Here is a 19,586-nt window from a genome sequence, read left to right as displayed (position 1 = left end):
ATAGCCAACGTGACCATATTTTTCCTTTTTTTTGTCAGAGCGGAAAGCTTGCGGAATGTAGGAAAGGAAACTTACTTTACTATTTATAATTTATTCAAATCAAGGACATGATAACAATGTACTTATTACACATAATTTGAATTAATCAGCATTACATTGCAGTTGGAGACGCATTTGTTATATATTTATCCGCTGAGAAAATCAGTTTCAAAATGTTGGGTTTAGTTTCCAAGTGGGAATGGAGATTATCACATGATTTGTTGTTGTTAGTCCCGTGTTTTTGATGTGCTTTTGATCATGAATAATGAGTGAAACCAACAAATATTTAAACTTCAAATATTTATTACTCTGGTGGCCATCTTAATTCCACTGTCCACCAAAGACAATGACAACGCAAAGTAGCACTTCTTTTACATGTTCTTTGCAATGTTTATCCACTTTGAACAATAACACACTTACACTTTACCAAAGTGACATTCAGACTCCCCTCCCGACCCTTCTTGCTGCTTGTATTTATAACCTTGTTCAAGAACTACTAAAAAGAGTTATAGTTTATAAGTCACATGTACATCTGTTATCGTAATTTGTGCAGAAAAGCTATTAATTTATATCGAGTGAGATAATTTAACAGGTTATTAAAATGACAGACAGATTTGTTGACTTGACAGAATAATTCTTTGTTACAAAAAGGCCGTTTTTTGGAAGTTTGTCAGTTGACTTCTCTAATTTGCATAAATAAGTAAATAACATGAATTATTAAGAATTACATTGGTTTTCGTCTAAAATAGGAGTGCTTACGTGAATACTGTGTGAAAACGGTCCTAGTGAACAAATGGGTTTCACTGAGTGATTTTTATTTAATGAGATTCAAAATACGTAAGTTGGCCACTATTTTTCGTACTTCATATTAATTATTTAAGATGAACTTAGTGTTTTTACATGATGACATTTGCCGTATCAGTGATCCAGTAATATTAACTTTTGCGTAGGTCAGTTATTCAGCATAATTTAATGGGTTGACTGTTTATGGAGACATGTTATGCAATCATTGTTAACATACACAATAACTTTTCTATAATCATAAATACTCGTTCAACTGGTTGAATTTGGAGGGTATCGCATACTTCGGTAAAGTAAAGCCTTTAATAGGTTCCGTAAAAACTGTGGCAACTGTTCCAAGTATTCTTTGACAGTCTTATAAAATTCAGTCGCCGTAGTTTGAACGCCCTGAACAACAGCGTCAGTTTCTTGTAATTTTGTTGTTTGATAAGAGACGGAGCAAATAGGAAAAGGTGAATTCACTTTATGAGCCGAGTTATCTCGGAGACGGTTAATTTCCTTCGTTGATTCTACAGCAGACACGCTGTGTGTTTCAATGTTTAGCACCGTTTGATGGAAAGTCGCTGCCTGTGCACGCAAAAAGTACTCCTATAACCTTAATTCAGAGGCGTGATTTTCAAAAATGTTTTAAAAATATCTGGGCATTTATCGATGATCAGAAAATAGTTTTTTTTAAGTGCTGAAATATTTTTAACATTCTTCTAAGCTCCGGAATTAACGCGAGCCGCCGCCTTCTGCTGTAAGCAGTTTCTGATACTCCGTGTCATTGGAATTCATAACTCTTTGAGAGCTCTCACTCTAACGCTGCAGATTTAAGAAAATGAGTAAATTTTCACAATGATACATTCGAAGTCCACAGGGAGTCAATCTAAAACTGTTTTGGTCGTGTTGTGAATTATGTGGGCTCCACAACCAATCCCAATGAGTAGCCTTCCGAGTGATAGGTTCAGTTTTGCGTAAACATTATTATTCCCTCTTCTCTTCTTTCCTCAGAAATGGCAGTTAGTATTATCTCCACAATATGCTACAATTTTCTTATTTAAATCATTGCACGATAATGCCTCCATCGAATAATGATAAAAATATCCGATGTTTCAACAGGCTGCTCTAGAAACTCTAAAATCTTGACTTTCACACATTCACAAGGTAAAAAATACCGAATCAAATCACGGAATATACTGAGCCACGATTTTAAGCATCCGTTAATAAAGATATGCAGTGGGCTTCACAGAGATGGTCTTTCAGTTCATCCGTCACCATCTGTGCCAGCACATTACAACAGTAGCCTCGGATTTTGCACGAGCAAATTCCCATGCACCTTCTGCTGTAGCTACATCCAAATCCTTCGAAGTTGTTAAATCAGTTCTTTTGAGAAAAAAAAGCGTTGAAGAAATGGAAGCAGCCGCTTGATCGGAAAGCCTGTATTTTTCCGATTTTAAAATTTTCTGAGTAACGCTAACACCAGCATGAACAACACTAAAATCTGAAAGACAGTTTACACACTTAACATCTGATGCACCACACCTTCGCCTTATAAATAATTACTTTTCTTGCGAAGTAATATTAATGGTACAGTTGCGCTGAGGCATTTTTTAATGTTACAAACACAGAAACACGGAAACGTTGAATGAGTTGTCTAATTGTGCACACGCAACCTAAAATTCCAATAGAACGCTATTTTGTCGGAAACTGGCATTTTGAACCCGTGGCTGTCTACAAAATAAAGGCTGAGTTTTATATAGAACATAACAGCAACTAGCCACGTTTTACAGTGCTATTTTTTTATATACACTGGTTTGGAACCAACAGGTTCATGTTCAGACGTCTAGTTCACGCTGTACATCAGCTTTCGCTTTTTTTCCCATCTGACGCCATTTCCATGGGGTTTTGGTGTCCTACAACCAGAGCAAGATGTGAGACAATGTCTTTTTAACTGTGATGCTTTGGTTGTACCGCTGGTCCCGGCGGAGGTTCGAGTCCTCCCTTGGGCATGGTGTGTGTGTGTGTGTGTGTGTGTGTGTGTGTGTGTGTGTGTGTGTGTGTGTGTGTGTGTGTGTGTGTGTGTCCTTTGGATAATTTAAGTTAAGTAGTGTGTAAGCTTAGGGACTGATGACCTTAGCAGTTTAGTCCCATAAGACTTCACACACATTTGAACATTTTTCTTTTGGTTGTAGGGCACCACCACCGCACAGAAATTTCATCAGTTGGGGAAACAAAAGGCGAAAGCTAATGTGAAACCTGAACTATCCGTCCGAAGATGAGCCTATCTCTTCGAAACAGGTAACGGTCCTGTTTACATAAATAAATAGCATTGTAAAAAGTGGTTGTTTGCCGTTATCTTTTATGTAAGAGTCAACCTATATTCGAAGAAAAAGCAAAAGTTAATAATTTTGCCGCACGTCAACTTCGCACTCGCGCGATGTGATTATTGGCTGAGTTGAGCGGCAGCATCTGTCTCTCTCTTGCATGTTACTCGCTCTCTCTTCTTCTTGTCATCCGCGCTGCCACCGACACCCGCGAGTTTCGAAATGAATAGGTAGATAGGGCGTATGTCTAATCAGTTGCCAGCTTGTCTGTTTGCAAAAGCCGGCCGGAGTGGCCGAGCGGTTCTAGGCGCTACAGTCTGGAACCGCGAGACCGCTACGGTCGCAGGTTCGAATCCTGCCTCGGGCATGGATGTGTGTGATGTCCTTAGGTTAGTTAGGTTTAAGTAGTTCTAAGTTCTTGGAGACTGATGACCTTAGAAGTTAAGTCCCATAGTGCTCAGCGTCATTTTTTTGTTTGCAAAAGCGGGACATTTTTACTTTGGCTGTGAGCAACGGATGAGACAGCCGGACTGTGCAACTGTCCCACCGAAAGCAGGACGTATGGTCTCTTTATACATTTTCCCATTGTTGCTCCGTTGTGTACCGGACTCGGCCTGGTGTGCTGTTATTTTTCACTGCTGGTTTCCGAGGTCCTTCGCCGCCTGTGTAGGCAGTTTCGCGCCCGTTCGATGTGACGTGCTGCCGACAGCTGTCAAGATGCGGGCGGCCTGAAGCCCTGGAACCGTTTTTTCCTGCCCCCCCCCCCACCCCTCCCATCACTGCCATAGCTTCCATCAGGGGAAACGGAGCGAAACGACATGACGCAAAGCAGCAATGTGAATCTGTTACGCGGGCGGAACGAATATTCTGCTCCACATCTGTCCATCCCATTTCATCTATTACAGTACTGCCGACATGCGCAGAACGTTTGCATGGTTCTGTTCAGACGATCAAACGACGGGCCTCAAGTACTGAATTCATGTCTGACATCCAGCACCAACAGAAAAGATGGGCCGGCCGGAGTGGCCGTGCGGTTCTAGGCGCTACAGTCTGCAGCCGAGGGACTGCTCCGGTCGCAGGTTCGAATCCTGCCTCGGGTATGGATGTGTGTGATGTCCTTAAGTTAGTTAGTTTTAATTAGTTCTATGTTCTAGGCCACTGATGACCTCATAAGTTAAGTCGCATAGTGCTCAGAGCCATTTGAACCAGAAAAGGTGGCGAAAATATTCATGGAACACTAACATTTACTGATAACTTCGTGAATTCTTCCTTTCTTCCTGTAGTATTAGTTCAACGTTCTATGTAAGAGAACATCTTTGAAGGGATCAGGACAAAGAGGTGCTATGAGAAATGAACCTGGGAACATGTCTCGTGGGTTGTGCTGGGAGATTTCTGCCAGTGAGAGCATTGTTCGTAAAAGGTTGAGTTTCCTATGTAGACTCCCAGTCCGACACATGAGCTAAACCTGTCACGAAGTTTTAACTTGGTAAATGCTTGAAAGCTGCATTTCTTTACAATCCAAGCTGGCAGTCACTTATCTTATTCTGCACCACCACCTGCAAATACCCCTGCAAGTTCGCTAATTCCTATTTTTCTGGCACGTTTCAAATGCTTCCTGGAAGTATTTTTTCTTTGGTTCTTTAGAACCACATGATATTCCTCTAGAGTCTCCTGACCGTATCAGATTCGCGCCCATTCACTTTAATTTTCAGCTTGAGAATAGAAGAGTGTGGTACAGAACCATCTGCTGATTGAAGTTTGTGGGGGACTACTGTTATCTTGCTTTTTGTCAAAATTTCCCTTAATATTTGCAAATGTATACGGTTGTGCATTGTCATGAAAGCAATCGTTTGAACGCCAATACTGCGGACATGTTTTCAACATATCCAATCTCAAAATTGAGAACAATTCTGGCACAATTCGTTTCCATTTCTTGCCTTTTTCAGCAAGTCACTTACTTCTTCGTCTATTACAGGTTCTGCATTACCTGATGCAGTGCGTTTGTTGTAGATTTGTGTCACCTGGTCTCTTCTTTTCCTCTAACAGAAGTTTTCCATTATGCAATAGACGTATTGCGGATACGCGACTGCAAACAATTTTCGTCTTCCTTGTCATTCTCCACCCCTTCAAATGCTGTATTTCCAAAAATGTTCAAATGTGTGTGTATTTCTAAGGGAACAAACTGCTTCCGTCATCGTCCCTAGACTTACACACTACTTAAACTAACTTATGCTAAGAACAACACGCACACCTATGCCCGAGGGAGGACTCTAACATCCGGCGGGAGATCCCTATTTCCTCTCATACTCTTTCTCATGCCTCCTCCTTACACTTTCTTATTAGTTTCTGAGCCCCCTTTTCATATACTATGTCTCTATTCAAACCTACCTCTAGAGAGCTTAACCATAGGTGATACAGTTCCTTCCTTTCACCAACTGCCTCCAACAATTTCCTGGTTATCTGTTCAGTTCTTATTATTCTTTCCGTCTGCATTTCTAAACCACTCTCCGCTACTTCTTTAAACAACTGTTTTAGTAAACCGTATAGTTCATTGGTACTCCATACCGCCTCCATCACATCCAAACTTAGATTTAATCTTTGCTGATACGAAATTTTCACTCTTTATTCTTGCAGTAGATGTAACCTATGTTTTGGATTCTCTTTAGCTTTACCTTCAAAGTTCACTTCCTCCCCTGGTATTTCATCCTGGTCCGAATTAATTATATAAAGACCGGAGCCACATTCTGTTCTCTTTTCACCCTTACGTGTCTTACTTTAATCACCCTCTGTCTTTGCACTATTACATTATAACTGATTTTATGTTTCAGGTGTGTTTAGGAATTTATTTGTGCTGAAGGTGCCTATTCATAACAGTACACTTCTGAACCTTACGTAAATTAATCAACCTCTCACAGTCATCATAATTTACATTCTCTCCCCATGAACCTACAGCGTCAAAATGTAATCATTTTCTATCTCATCCATTTAAATCACCAATTATAAACAATTCACGTCCACTTGGACATTCATCACCCTTTTCTTCCAGGTCATCGAAGAAGAATATCCTCTTGCTCTCAGGGACAATCATCATTAAACCGCACAATTCAATTAATTCCAGCTTTATTGATTGATTTTTTATTGCTTCACGTATTATTATTTCGTTCTTTCCTTTTCATTTAGTTATGCCAGGTTTCGATTTCCTTCTTAAAGGAACCACTACCCCTGACTATGCTCCTCCGCTTTTCGTCACTCCACTTCCAAATAAAAAATATCATCCAGTACCTTCTTAAACACGTTGTGTTTTTACTAACAGTTTCAAACAATGCCTGGAAGGCCTCTTGCAGACGAGCCAGACCAAGAGTTTCTCACACCGTCCCAACTTTTCCTTTTCGGAGTTTCGCTTTTTTGGCATAGCAACGTGGGGGTAAAGGGGACTCAGCCATTTTGAAGGTAGCCTCAGGGAAGTAAATCCCGGGGAAAAGATCCTGGTACTCTAGGTTGGGGGTTCGGTCGGAGTTGGCATCAGTCCCCGAAAAAAACGGCCTTTACTACTTTTCCCAAAGAAGTAAAAATGCCGTATGGATCAAAAGTCATCTACTCTGATTTGTGGAACATGGAAAGCACAGGGACTGGCAAGAAAACCTGAGAGCACAGTTTAAAAAACCGAAGTATTGAAATTGGATGTTCTGGTAATGACAAACACTAAACAGAAAGGTTGTGGAGTGAAACACAATAGCCGAAATATACTCACCAATAACTAACTGAACCACTGAAGTCGCAGTCATTTTCAGAATTGTTTATTGGGACACACGCAGCAGTCTTGCGTAACCATTTTCTAGCAACAATCCACTTTCAGGAATATTTTCAGGTGCGTGTGTATGACTTTGATAGCATTATATCATGGCACAAAGTATAAAAACAAATGACAATAAGCTACTAACTTCGGTAGTGTTGGAGAAAATCCCGTAAAAAGGCGGAAAATTATGTAGTGCTTGTAAAGACTATTTGGATAGAGTTTCTGATTTCGAAAAAACTCTAGACACGAAATACTGCTCTGACACACTTGTGAGGTCACCGTTGCTGTGTATCGATCGATACGACAAAAAATACATCTGCGAGGTGCGACAATGTGTGATTCACTATCTCTGTCTCTTCCAGTTTTAAGTATAGTCCTATGCTGGATCTCTACGGCCTTGCCACAGTGGATACATCGGTTCCCGTCAGATCACCGAAGGAAAGCGCTGTCGGGCGAAGCCGGAACTTGCATGGATGACCATCAGGGCCGCCATGCCCTGTTGCCATTTTTCGGGGCGCGCTCACCCTCGTGATGCCAATTGAGGAGCTAGTCGACCGAAAAGTAGCGGCTCCGGTCAAAGAAAACCATCATAACGACCGGGAGAGCGGTGTGCTGACCACACGTCCCTCCTATCTGCATCCTCAGCTGAGGATGACACTGCGGTCGGATGGTCCCGATGGGCCACTTGTGGCCTGAAGGCGGAGTGCCATGTTGGATCTCTGTGTCTATTACTGAGTTTCATGGTTGTTGTTTTTGAGCGCATTCCACCGTGAACGTCGCAAAAGCGGAGTCTACAGATTTGAGTGCGAACAGTCTGTCGGATGAAGTATTAGAAAGAAAGTCAGGTAGTGTACTGAAGTTCACGGTCATGTGCGGGAAGAATATTGAACTGTAATTTACAAGTAGGAAATAACGTCCACGTCTGTTCGTGAAAGCTAAATTTCTATTCTAATCTTGTGGCATGATTTTGTTACTGTAAATCAATAATACCTTTCGGCAAATTATATACAAACTAATAGTGGCATCTCAGTCCATTGAGCTTAAAACACTTCAGCCCACCGACCATCAATTAACGATCAGCTAACGCTGAAACAATCCATCACCGACGAGAAGAGGGTCGATTATCAGCGAAGTGAAAAAAGAAGAGGAACATCAGATGCTTCAGATGGTGTATTATTTATTTCAGCAAAAAAGAAAAAAATATGTTTTTCATCATTCGTTTTTGAGACGATTTTATACAGGGTGATTTTTCCGATCGTAAACAAACTTAAGGATTGACTGATGCGAAGATACGGAACCAAAATGTGTAATGAACTTAAATCCGAAAACGCACAGTTTCCTACATTATTACAGAGACTGCGGTCTAATACGCGCTGTACCATGCAGACACAGTTATAGTATGTGTTGATAATGGTTTCCATGCGGCTCAACGCATGAGTGTACGCGCCGTAGCTGCTTCTGTCTCACATGTTAACAACAACGAGGCTGCTTCCGAACAGTGTCAAAGGCAGCATGATTATGTTGTTCCAGTGTCTTCACAACTGGAATGTGCATACACGATACTTTTTAGATGACTCCACAACCATAAATCGCATGGGTTGAGATCCATGTGAACGAGCAGACCACGCAACTGGACCCCCTCAGCCGATCCATCGATTAGGGAAGACAAGATTGAGATGCGTCCGGACGTCAACGGTGAAGTGGACTGGAGCAACACCAGGTAGCAGTCACATAACCCTAGCAATCTTCGAGCAAGGGAGGCAAAGTCACCCGCAAGAAACGCCGACAGTTTCGTCCTGTTAGGTGACGTGGAAGGAATACGGTCGGCCAATATCCCGGCACACACATTACGGCTCCACCGCTGCTGATGGTTCGCTGTCACCATACCATGAAGGTTCTGAACACTATCCGACAGATGAATGTTATCAAAGTTGAAACCACTCTGCGTATAGGTGGCCTCACCTGTGAACAGGATGGATGGCACAAATCCCGGATTCGTGCTTGCCGTTTGAAGAAATCAATGACAAAACTACTCCCGATGTGAAAAGTCTGTCCTGGTAAGACCTGCACACGCTACGAGTGATAAGAGTAGTAGTAATTGTTATTGACAATGTTCCTCACGGTCGTCTGGTTTACCCTGTACTGACACGGTGGTCGCCTTCCACAGCATTAATCACATTTTCCTCCAAGTCCGGTGACCGAACATGTAGGGTACGTCCTTCATGATTTGCTGCTTTCTTAAACCACCCTGTCTCAAACAAACGGCGAAACATACATTGAATGCTGTAGTTGTCGTCGGTGGGGATAGGTCTCCTATACAACCTTGCTGCCCGTTGCCGTTTGCCTTTCCATAAGTAAACACAATGTCGGCAAGCTCCCCATTCGAATGCGGAACCATTGTGTACTACTCTGCATTACATCCAATGCAAGGTGAGTCAGCAGGAGAAGTGAATCGGACGCAACATTACCCATGATTACAGCAGGAGAGTGCTGTAGGGCGTGACATGTGAAGAACAGTACCACCCTCTAGGAGGAAACCACGCATACTGTAATTGTGGCTGCATGGTACAGCGCATATTAGACCGCAGTCTCTGTAACTATGTTTGAGTAAGTGGTCTCTAGCGTGGAAACCTTGTATTTCCGGACATAAGTTCATTAGATGTTTTTGTTCCGAATCCACTTATCGGTCAATCCCTACAGTTTCTACACTGTGGAAAAAATCAAACCGTATTCACAGAAAACATGCACACGATTAAGATTTTTTGACTTATACACACATATTGTACGTATGCCCACGAAACCTATTGAATGTCAACTAATAGGCCATACTGTTCGGATACAAAGGCGTCGTTACTTTCAAGATTAGCAGAAAATGAATTATTGCGCTAGGACACGTATTTCCTATACTTGACACTTCGAATGACAAGTACGAGTAAAACTAAAACAAATTTATCATCACATACAGGTTATTAAGAACTTAGGTAACTCTGTAGTAAACGTCTGAAAGCTGTGTCGATGTCAGTTTGTACAGATCAAGTATTACACATAAGTAATATCTGCTCCTTACGTGAGCAAGGATTCAGTCTGCTACAGTCAGAGATACAAATTCCACACCCTCTGGTTAATGTTCTAGATGTACTTGTTGCGTATATTCTCCACGAAGCTCTGAGCTTCCACCGCTGTCTTCTCTAGGAAATCGACTGATTTTTGAAGACGTAACGAAAGCAACCGTGTGTAACTGATGAAGTATTGTTCACATGGACCAAAGGTTACATAGACGCTAACACTGGGCCGTCACTCGCAGCTCTTGCAACCATCAGTCTCTATGTCAGGACCGGTTTAAGGCCGAAGCGACAAAACCCGCCACTTTAGGCGCCAAGCTGGGAGCGGCGCCAGAGGCGTCACAACTGCAAGGTCTGTATACAGGACGTATCACAGTTAACAGCGGCCCCTTGAGAGGAACTCCAGGGAAACCTACGTGCAAGATTTACATACAGTGCGTTTCACAATTAGCATCGAAAACACTGGCATTGGTGAAAGTGTACGATGGGAAACAGTGGAGGACAGATGAGATGTGGGGAGCTGGGGAAGGGAGGGGTGGGGGCCAAATGATAAGTCACTTGTGTGACAAAATGGTTTCGAACTGGCCCATGATTTCGGAGATCGGGGACAAGTACCCGCTTACATGTGAATCAATGTAATCACTTGTAGCAGTCACCACCACTACTTTCGTCACTTACGGTGTTTCCGTTAATTCATCGCCAGTCAGCTGCTTTCCTGACGAAGAAGAAAGTAGATACAGTCGACAACACGGATTTTCATAAAGGATTAACACGACAAGTTCTCCGAGAATATTTCACGGATGATAGTCGTCGGGAAAGTCTTCCATAAAAAACCAGCACACTCTTTATAAGGCTAACATACAGGTCTCACCCAACAAAAGTAATGTGAAAAATTATTAACCTGTTTCACAAGGGATGCCGATGCGACAGAACGGTATACAAACATTCTGTGTGTTTCGTACACAGTACGACTGCAGATTGCGCCAGGACATTAATCACATTATCTTCGGCTGCCCTCGATACAGAAATGAAACAGACTGGCGGATTACCATTGTGGTCCGTATGCATCATACACTTCCTGCTCACGTTTTAATCATCTTGTTTACAGACGTAACTGTCTTCCTGCACAGTTTTTACACTCTGCAGCTCCCCTTAAGATCATGAAATTTTTCATTGATCTCTTGTCAGATGTCCTATCTTCCTGTCCCTTCTTCTTGTCAGTGCTTTCCACACATTCCTTTCCATGTCGATTCTATGGAGAATTTTTCTTCTGTAGCACCGCATCTCAAACGCTTCTATTCTCTTCTGCTTCGGTTTTTCTATAGTCCATATATCACTACCATACAGTGCTATACTTCAAATGTAACCTCTAGAAAATTCTTCCTCGCATTAATACATATGTTTGATACTAGTAAACTTCTCATCGCTAGCATTGCCCTTTTTGCCAGTGCTAGCCTGCTTTTTATGTCCTCCTTGTTCCGTCCGTCATGGGTTATTTTGCTGATTAGGTAGCACAATGCTTTAACTTCATCTATGATACTTCGTGATCACCAGTTTCCTACTGTTCTCGTTTCTATTAATCCTCATTTCTTTCGTCTTTCTTTGAGTTACTCTCAATCCATATTCTGTACTTTTAGGGAAAATGTAGACATTTATAACTTAATAGTGGAATGTATTTTAAAAGTTGGAATTGAATGATACGGTGTGTGTGTGTGTGTGTGTGTGTGTGTGTGTGTGTGTGTGTGTGTGTGTGTGTGTCGTTGTAATGTGGTTTTATTAATTTGTTTTAACAGTCCATGACTTCCGCTTGGATTTCAGCATTTTTCACCAAGGAATTTCAGTTTGTTTCAAGACATTGTACGTTTGGGCTGGCTGTAGCGTAAAACCGAAGGACAATAAATAAAAATAATAAAAATACAGGACATTTTGCACTAAAAGTGTACATTTAAGCAAGCCATGATACACACTGAAGAGACGAAGAAACTGGTACACCTGCGTAACATCGTGTAGGGTGTGGCTAGCAAGCAGAAGTGCCGCAGCACGACGTGGCATTAACTCTACTAACCTCTGAAGTAGTGCTGGAGGGAACTGATGCCACAAATCCTGCAGGGCTGTCCATAAATCTGCAAGAATACGAGGAGCCGGAGGTCTCTTCTGAACAGAACGTTGCAAGGCATCCCAGATATGCTCAACAATGTTTGTCTGGGGATTTTGTTGCCCAGCAGAAGTATTTAAACTCAGAAGAGTTTTTCTGGAGCTACTCTGTAACAATTCTGGACGTGTGGGGTGTCGCACTTTCTTACTGGAATTCCGCAAGTCCGCCGCTATGCACAATGGACATGAATCGATACAGGTTATCAGAGAGGATGTTTATGTACGTGTAGCCTGTCAGAGTCGTACCTAGACATATGAGAGGTCGCATGTCACTCCAACTGCACACACCCTACACAATTACAGAGCCTCCATCAGCTTTAACAGTCCCCTGCTTAAATGAGGGTTCCATATCCGTACACGTCCATCCGGTGGATAGAATTTGAAACGAGACTCGTCCGTCTAGGTAATATGTTTCCAGTCAACAACAGTGCAATGTCACTGTTGACGGGCCCATACGAGGAGTAAATCTTTGTGTTCTGCAGCCATCAAGGGTAAACGAAAGGGTCTTCGGCTCCGAAAGCCCATATCGATGATGTTTCGTTGAATGGTTCGCACACTGACACTTGTTGATGCCCCGGCATTGAAATCTGCAGCAATCTGCGAAGGGATTGCACTTCTGTCACGATGAACGAATCTCGTCAGTCGTCGTTGGTCCCGTTCTTGCAGGATCTTTTTCCGGCAGCTGCGAACTCGGAGATTAGATGTTTTACCGGATTCCTGATATTCGCGGTAAACTCGTGAAATCGTTGTAAGCGAAAATACCCACTTCATCGTTACCACGGAGATGCTACGTCTCATCGCTCGTGCACCCACTTTATTACCACGTTCAAACTTACTTAACTCTTGCTAATCTGCCATTGTAGCAGCAGTAACTGCCCTAGCAACTGCACCAGACACTTGTTGTCTTATATAGACGTTGCCGACGTAGCGCCGTATTCTGCCTGTCTGTAATTGAAAGCGCATGCCTATATTAGTTTCTTTGGCACTTCAGTATATTTGGCCCACGTCATTCACAGGAAATACAACAAACGATTGGCACACCACAAACAGTACCTTATGATGAATGGATCAATTACTATCCCCGCTATTGACCCTACCTACACCCAAGGTATTTTCCACAACGCCCAACCCAAAAAATATTAGCTTAAAACAAAATTCGTTAACTGTCGTTTAATTATATTAACAACAATCTTTTTGAAAAGGTACCAACGTGTAATCAGGGATCAGAATCTGAAAATACCCTTTAACACACTTTTGAACAACGTGTACTACCAGCTTTATGACCACCATAGAAAATGTAAAAATCGCCAATTTCGTTCATTGTTGAATTTTACCCTCAAAATAATATTTAAAGGGATATTGATATGTAATAAAGGCCCTGAAAATGGAAATATTGATTACAGAGTTCATTGAGGAAATTGACATGTACTACTGAGACTTGAATTTATGGGTTGAGTTTAATGGGAAAATTTAAAACATATGTAGAGACTGGTGGGAGAATTCATCAAAAAAAAAAAATTAAAATATAAAGAAATCGACTAGATTACAATACATTCAGGAGGTGGACATAAAGTGCTGAATAGGTTAATTCATTAACATTGAATTAACAGATTGAATAATACATACAGAACATCAGGCATTATGAATTAGTAGCAGTAGACAAAAAAAAGTGTCGGAAGCAGATTGTGGCTTTGAAAATCTACGTAGAAAATTGTAGATAATCTTCCCATTCTTAGTGATGAGAGCAATTTCATCTTTTATACATTTTCGATAACTGCAGCCTATTTATAGGAAAGCTTCAAAGCCTGAAATTAGTGCTATAAATAATGTTGGCAGTCACATATTCAATTTTTTCTGATGGGTAAAAAAGTCAATCAGCAACAGTCCTCATTAGAAGCACTCCCGGGATATTTAGCACAGGACGAGGCAGAGCGTTAGGGCAGCTCAGCATCCGTTACAGCACGAGCCGGTATTTTCATTCTGTTGTTGGTAATTTTTACAAAATTCTTTTTCTGTTACAACAGCTTCATTATATATTTACGAAAGAATTTAAATTAGGATATAAGTAATGCAACTAAAACCAAGGTTAGTAAGCGAGAAAACGTATTTTTAAGTTATTTCGCGTGACTGACCACGCACACAGCACGTGATCATGGCGCTGCTTGTGGCGTCAAGTTGAATTTACCCGCTTTTTATTTTTGTCTTACACGTCTAGTTTCGTAGGATCAAATTGAAGAACAAATCTTCATGATCGTGGAACGAGTATGTACATGAAAATAACACGAGAAATATTAATAACAGATAACATAAAATACACACGAATCACATAATGCATAACATACCTTTTCATGTACAGCGTTATTTGGCTAGAATTACTGTCAGCCAATAAACCAACGCTATGTTTAAGATTAGGTAGATCATAGCTTATGGACAATTAACCAAAAACCTGTCATCTGCCGTACTCAAAGGGGGAAGAAAAAGTTTACGCACACACAAAATGCGTTAGATGACACTGAAATAGATACAACGTACCACTGTTGATGATAGGCTAAAGTTACATAATTTTCTGCTAACCACGACACCACGGTAAATTACAGCAGATATCAGACTTCCAGCGAGCGGAACGGCTGAGTTGCTTCTGCCCTCGCCTATAGGACGACCACCGATTGTGCAGACAGCGTCGTCTGCTGTGGACTGTTCTGTGAGAAAAGCGACAGCAGCCCAGCGAAGCAAAGTGACGGAGAACCGCCTCAAGGCCTCCGTCCGGATGTAGTAGTAGCGCCTGGGGGCGGGCAACCCGCGTTGCTCGACTGAGCTGATGGAGGCCGAGATTGCCGGCGCTTTGTATTGCACACAGACGCCGGGCCGCATGATCAGCAGACGGGCGCAAGCGGCGCGCCATGGACGCGTGTAGCACACCACGCATGCCACACAGTCCAGGAAACGTTCTCCGAATGCCACAGTACAATGCATGGCCAAGGATACATCGCACCAATACTATCGATTTTCCTTCCTATTTTATTCGCGTCTGTTTGACTCTTAATGATCACTACGCATGATGTACAACGAGTGAAAGTACAGTGATCGCATTAGTATTCTTCAAATACAGATTCTCTAAATTTACCCTACATGTTCCGGTGATAAATAGGTAGCCTTTAAGATAAGGATTTCTTTTCACATTAACGAAAAATTTCGTTTATAGTTATCAAACATCGTCAGTGTAGAATAAACGATCTGTTATTTTAAAGAATGTAGCCTTTTTGTAAAATCTTTATTAGCCAAGATCGCATACGAGAAAATAAGTAACTAATTTCGACCGTTTGTGACTATCTTCAGATCAGAATATAAGAAGCTGTGGACGCTTGTGTCAGCTGGATAATAACAACACAAAGCAGTATGAAGTTGACATTCCCTTTCATTGTAAATATCCAGTTGGTAAAAGTGGGCTCTTATCTTAAACACGGATTTTTATGTTCTCATTTGAAGATGACCGAAAACGGCCGAAATTAGATATCTATTTTCCCATAAGCGATCTTGGTAAATAAAGATTTTTACAATCAATCAACATGCATTCCTATATAGTAGGCACACATCAGGCAGTCTCCGCAAATGATAAGCCACATTCAGACCAGGCGAATTTGGTGGCCAATTCATTCACGTGTGTTCGCTGTCAGAGTTCTCAAATCACTGTAGCACGAATCTCTCCTTTTGATATAATCTCTTGTTCTCCAATGAGATACTATCGCCGTGCGGGAAAACAATAAAAATGTTGAGGTGCAGGTGATCATCAATGAAGCTGACGTAGTCCACATCTTTGTTATTATAGTACACATCTCCGTTGTGTGAGTCCCACTTCACGCATCTGGCGAGTATGTTCTCCCCGTTCTAGCCACTATTGTAGCTTTGCGAGAGCTTTATTGTTTCCTCTCAGAGTCATGCGAGTCATTGTGTGCGTTGTATCGTTGTTGGTCCCCCAGTGTCTCATGTTTGTGACTCAACAAGCTCTGTGATATCATATGGTCCGAGGAACGTTCCAGGTACAGGCAACATTAGTAGTAGTTTTGACACATCCACGCAGCATAAGCTGCCAAGTTTGTTAGCAATTCATGATTCGCTCGTAGACACGATCAAGGTTACTTAAGAACAGGTTCACACGGCTTACTTCGATTCTGAATCGTATTTATTTTACGCCAGGTTTCTAGACCCGCTTCAGGTTGACAGTCTCCTTTGATGGTGCGGACAAGAAGTCCATTTCATTCACATCATGATTATTGTGGGGAACGCAGAGGTGGAATAGACGAATGTCAGGGTGTTTAACTTTTGGCCCGAAACTGATGACCGTTTCCTTAAGTCCGTGCTGCTTCCGTTTGGCGACGTGCGGAATATACGGCGGCAACGCTGGTCCGCTCAACATCTTTTACAGATTTATAGTGGTTTTCGATCCGTGGACATTGTGGTAAAGCGGAATATCCCCTTTCATTTGAAGGTGTGTGTATATGGGTACATAAGATTTACCCAGGACGAGGAGGGACTTGTTCTATATGTAATGAGAGTGGACAACACCGCAAGAATTAACCGCATCGTGTCACGGTCTTAAAGTCCACTTATGAACATCGTAAGAGACTAACTTTAAAGAACCTCATTTCCCATCTGACAAACTTTGCCTAACCAAGTTCCTGAGGGGCACCACGAGCCTTTTGTTGCTGACATTAGTACGTTTTCGCCGTTAACCTCGCGTAGGACTTTGCCATTGTAGCTTCCGCGTGGGCACCACCTCCACTTAAAAACACGCCTAGACTGGCGCAAAGTGCGGAAGAGTCGACGATTCCTGTTCCCTTTTCCACTCTATTGGAAAGATTCCGTTAGAAGAGACCTCTCCCGTCCGTAAGTTTAGACCGGATGATAAAGTGTGAGCTGCTGTTGAAGACTGGGAAGTATCCAGAACCCCTTCCATGTACGTCCCGAGAACGAAACCGCCTCTTCGGTATCGCGTGCGGACAGACCCATTCCAGAGCTCCGTACTATATCGACGGACTTGGCGGGCATCCCTGAGCCGGTAACCTATGCCCACCTTTCTTCTGCGTCCCCGGGTGGGGCAAGAACGCCACAGGCCGCTACTTGTCAGACCCACATGTGCATAAGTGTGCCAGTGGAACATGTGGTGACGATAAAAGACGTTGATTACCAGGTGCCTCACCACCCAGCTGTGGTAGTGTGGTGTGTGTCCTCCGCACCAAATACCGAATTTCTGCAGGTCTCCCCATCCCCCCCACCTCCTCGTCAAACATTGCCCTCTTCCTACAGGGTGGAAGAGAGAGGTTCTGCACTTAACATTCATCTGTTGTCTCTGCCATGGACTATGATACACGGCTTTAGTGGTAACTTGCAGAAAATCAATTAAAGTGTTTTGGTAATAACTGGAGGCAGGCCTATACAGTGCATTTCTGATCTTGAAAGTGAACCGAATTAGGTACGATCGTAGACCTACGGTGCTTCAACAATACAATACAGCGGTATTTCGTAACCATTTGCTTGCACAAATCCACTTTCAGAAATATTTCTAGGTGCATGTATCTGACTTTGATAACATTAAATCATGGGAAAAAGAATAAAAACAAATGAGAATAAGCTTCTAACTTCGGTAGTGTTGGAGAAAACAGGCGGAAAATTATGTAGTGCTTGTAAAGACTATTCGAATAGAGTTTCTGATTTCGAAACATCTCTGGACATGAATTACTAACCTGACACACTTGTGAGGTCACCGTTGCTGCCTATCTATGGATACCACAAACAATGCAACATCTGAGAGGATTCTATGTTGGATCTCTGTGTCTAGGACTGAGTTTCATGGTTGTTGTTTTTGAGCCCATTCCAGAGCGATCGTCGCAAAAACGGAGTCTACAGATTTATTTGAGTGCGAACAGTCTCTCGGAGGAAGTATTGGTAAGAAAGCCAGGTAGTGTACTGAAGTTCACGGTCATGTGTCGGAAGAATTTTGACCCGTAATTCGCAAGTAGGAAATAACGTCCACGATTGAAGTATTCATGAAAGCTAAAGTTCTGTTCTAATCTTATGGCATGATTTATTACTGTAAATCAATAATACCTTTCGACAAAGGATATATAAACTAATAGTGGCATCTCAGTCCATTGAGCTTAAAACACATTAGCCCACGGACCATCAATTACCGATCAGCTAACGCTGTTGCAATCTATCACCGACGAGGAGTGGGTTGATTATCACCGAAGTGAGGAAAAAAGAGGAACATCACATGCTTCAGATTGTGTGTAATTTGCTTCTGTAATAAATAAATAAATAAATAAAAGCTGTATTTCATCGGTTAAAGAAAAATTATAAGTAATCAACCTTTTTTGAGGCGATTTTATACAGGGTGATTTTTCCTATGGTATACAGACTCTAGGGATTGACTGATGAGAAGATACGGAACAAAAAATGTCTAACGAACTTACGTCCGAAAATGTACAGTTTCCATGGTGTGGACCATTTATTGGTTCAAATGGCTCTGAGCACTATGGGACTTAACATCTGAGGTCATCAGTCCCCTAGACTTAGAACTACTTAAATTAACTAACCTAAGGAAATCACACAGATCCATGCCCGAGGCAGAATTCGAACCTGCGACCGAAGCAGTCGCGCGGTTCCAGACTTAAGCGCATAGAACCGCTCGGCCATGCGGCCGGCTGTGTTACTTTACAGAGATTAATACCACTGACTGCTTTCAAAGGTCTTGATGACGGTCGAAGAACCTGCTGTACAGTTTGTAACCTCGACAGAATTCCTGTTTATGCCCCTTCAGGATCTGGCCATTGTATTGTCGAGCGCCTTTTTATAAATAGTACACAGTTTACTTATTTCGTAAAACCCCGCAGAAACTTGTGCTAGGCGGAGATTTTAATTATGTTTTGCGTCCTGCGGATCAGACACCCAGTTTTCTTTCAGTAAGTAACTGAACGAGTTGGTAAACTCTTCGGAAATAAGCGGTCCTTGTCTCTGTCACTATCCCACTCTGGTCAGGCATACTAGTTTTACAGCTACTTCCAGCAGCAAACTCGGTCGTTGGTGTTATTCTCATTCTTTATGGAGGCAACTGTTAGCGGCAGATTTATTTCACTGATCACTATGCCGCAGCTGTAACCTTAAATCATGTGCCGCAACCAATAATACTTGTATCGCTTCCACTTTATGTTGAACACACCTCTCTTAACGGACCCTTCCCTAGAGATTTTTGTTCGAGAGGTTCGGGCTCGTAACTTGAGTTCGCAGGACTGTTATTCTTCTGTTATGGACTTGTGGTCAGCGCATGCAAACCATTGTTCCAGAAAGAGTAAATGCTTTATGACGTTGAGAAAGCGAGAGGTCTCCGACAGATCAAGGAATTTTGTTACTCCGTCTTGCGACACGTTTATG

The sequence above is a fragment of the Schistocerca piceifrons genome, chromosome 3, assembly GCF_021461385.2.
Source record: "Schistocerca piceifrons isolate TAMUIC-IGC-003096 chromosome 3, iqSchPice1.1, whole genome shotgun sequence".
Taxonomy (NCBI): Eukaryota; Metazoa; Arthropoda; class Insecta; order Orthoptera; family Acrididae; genus Schistocerca; species Schistocerca piceifrons.
The sequence above is the reverse complement of the archived record's forward strand: the minus strand, read 5'-3'. Positions refer to the sequence as shown.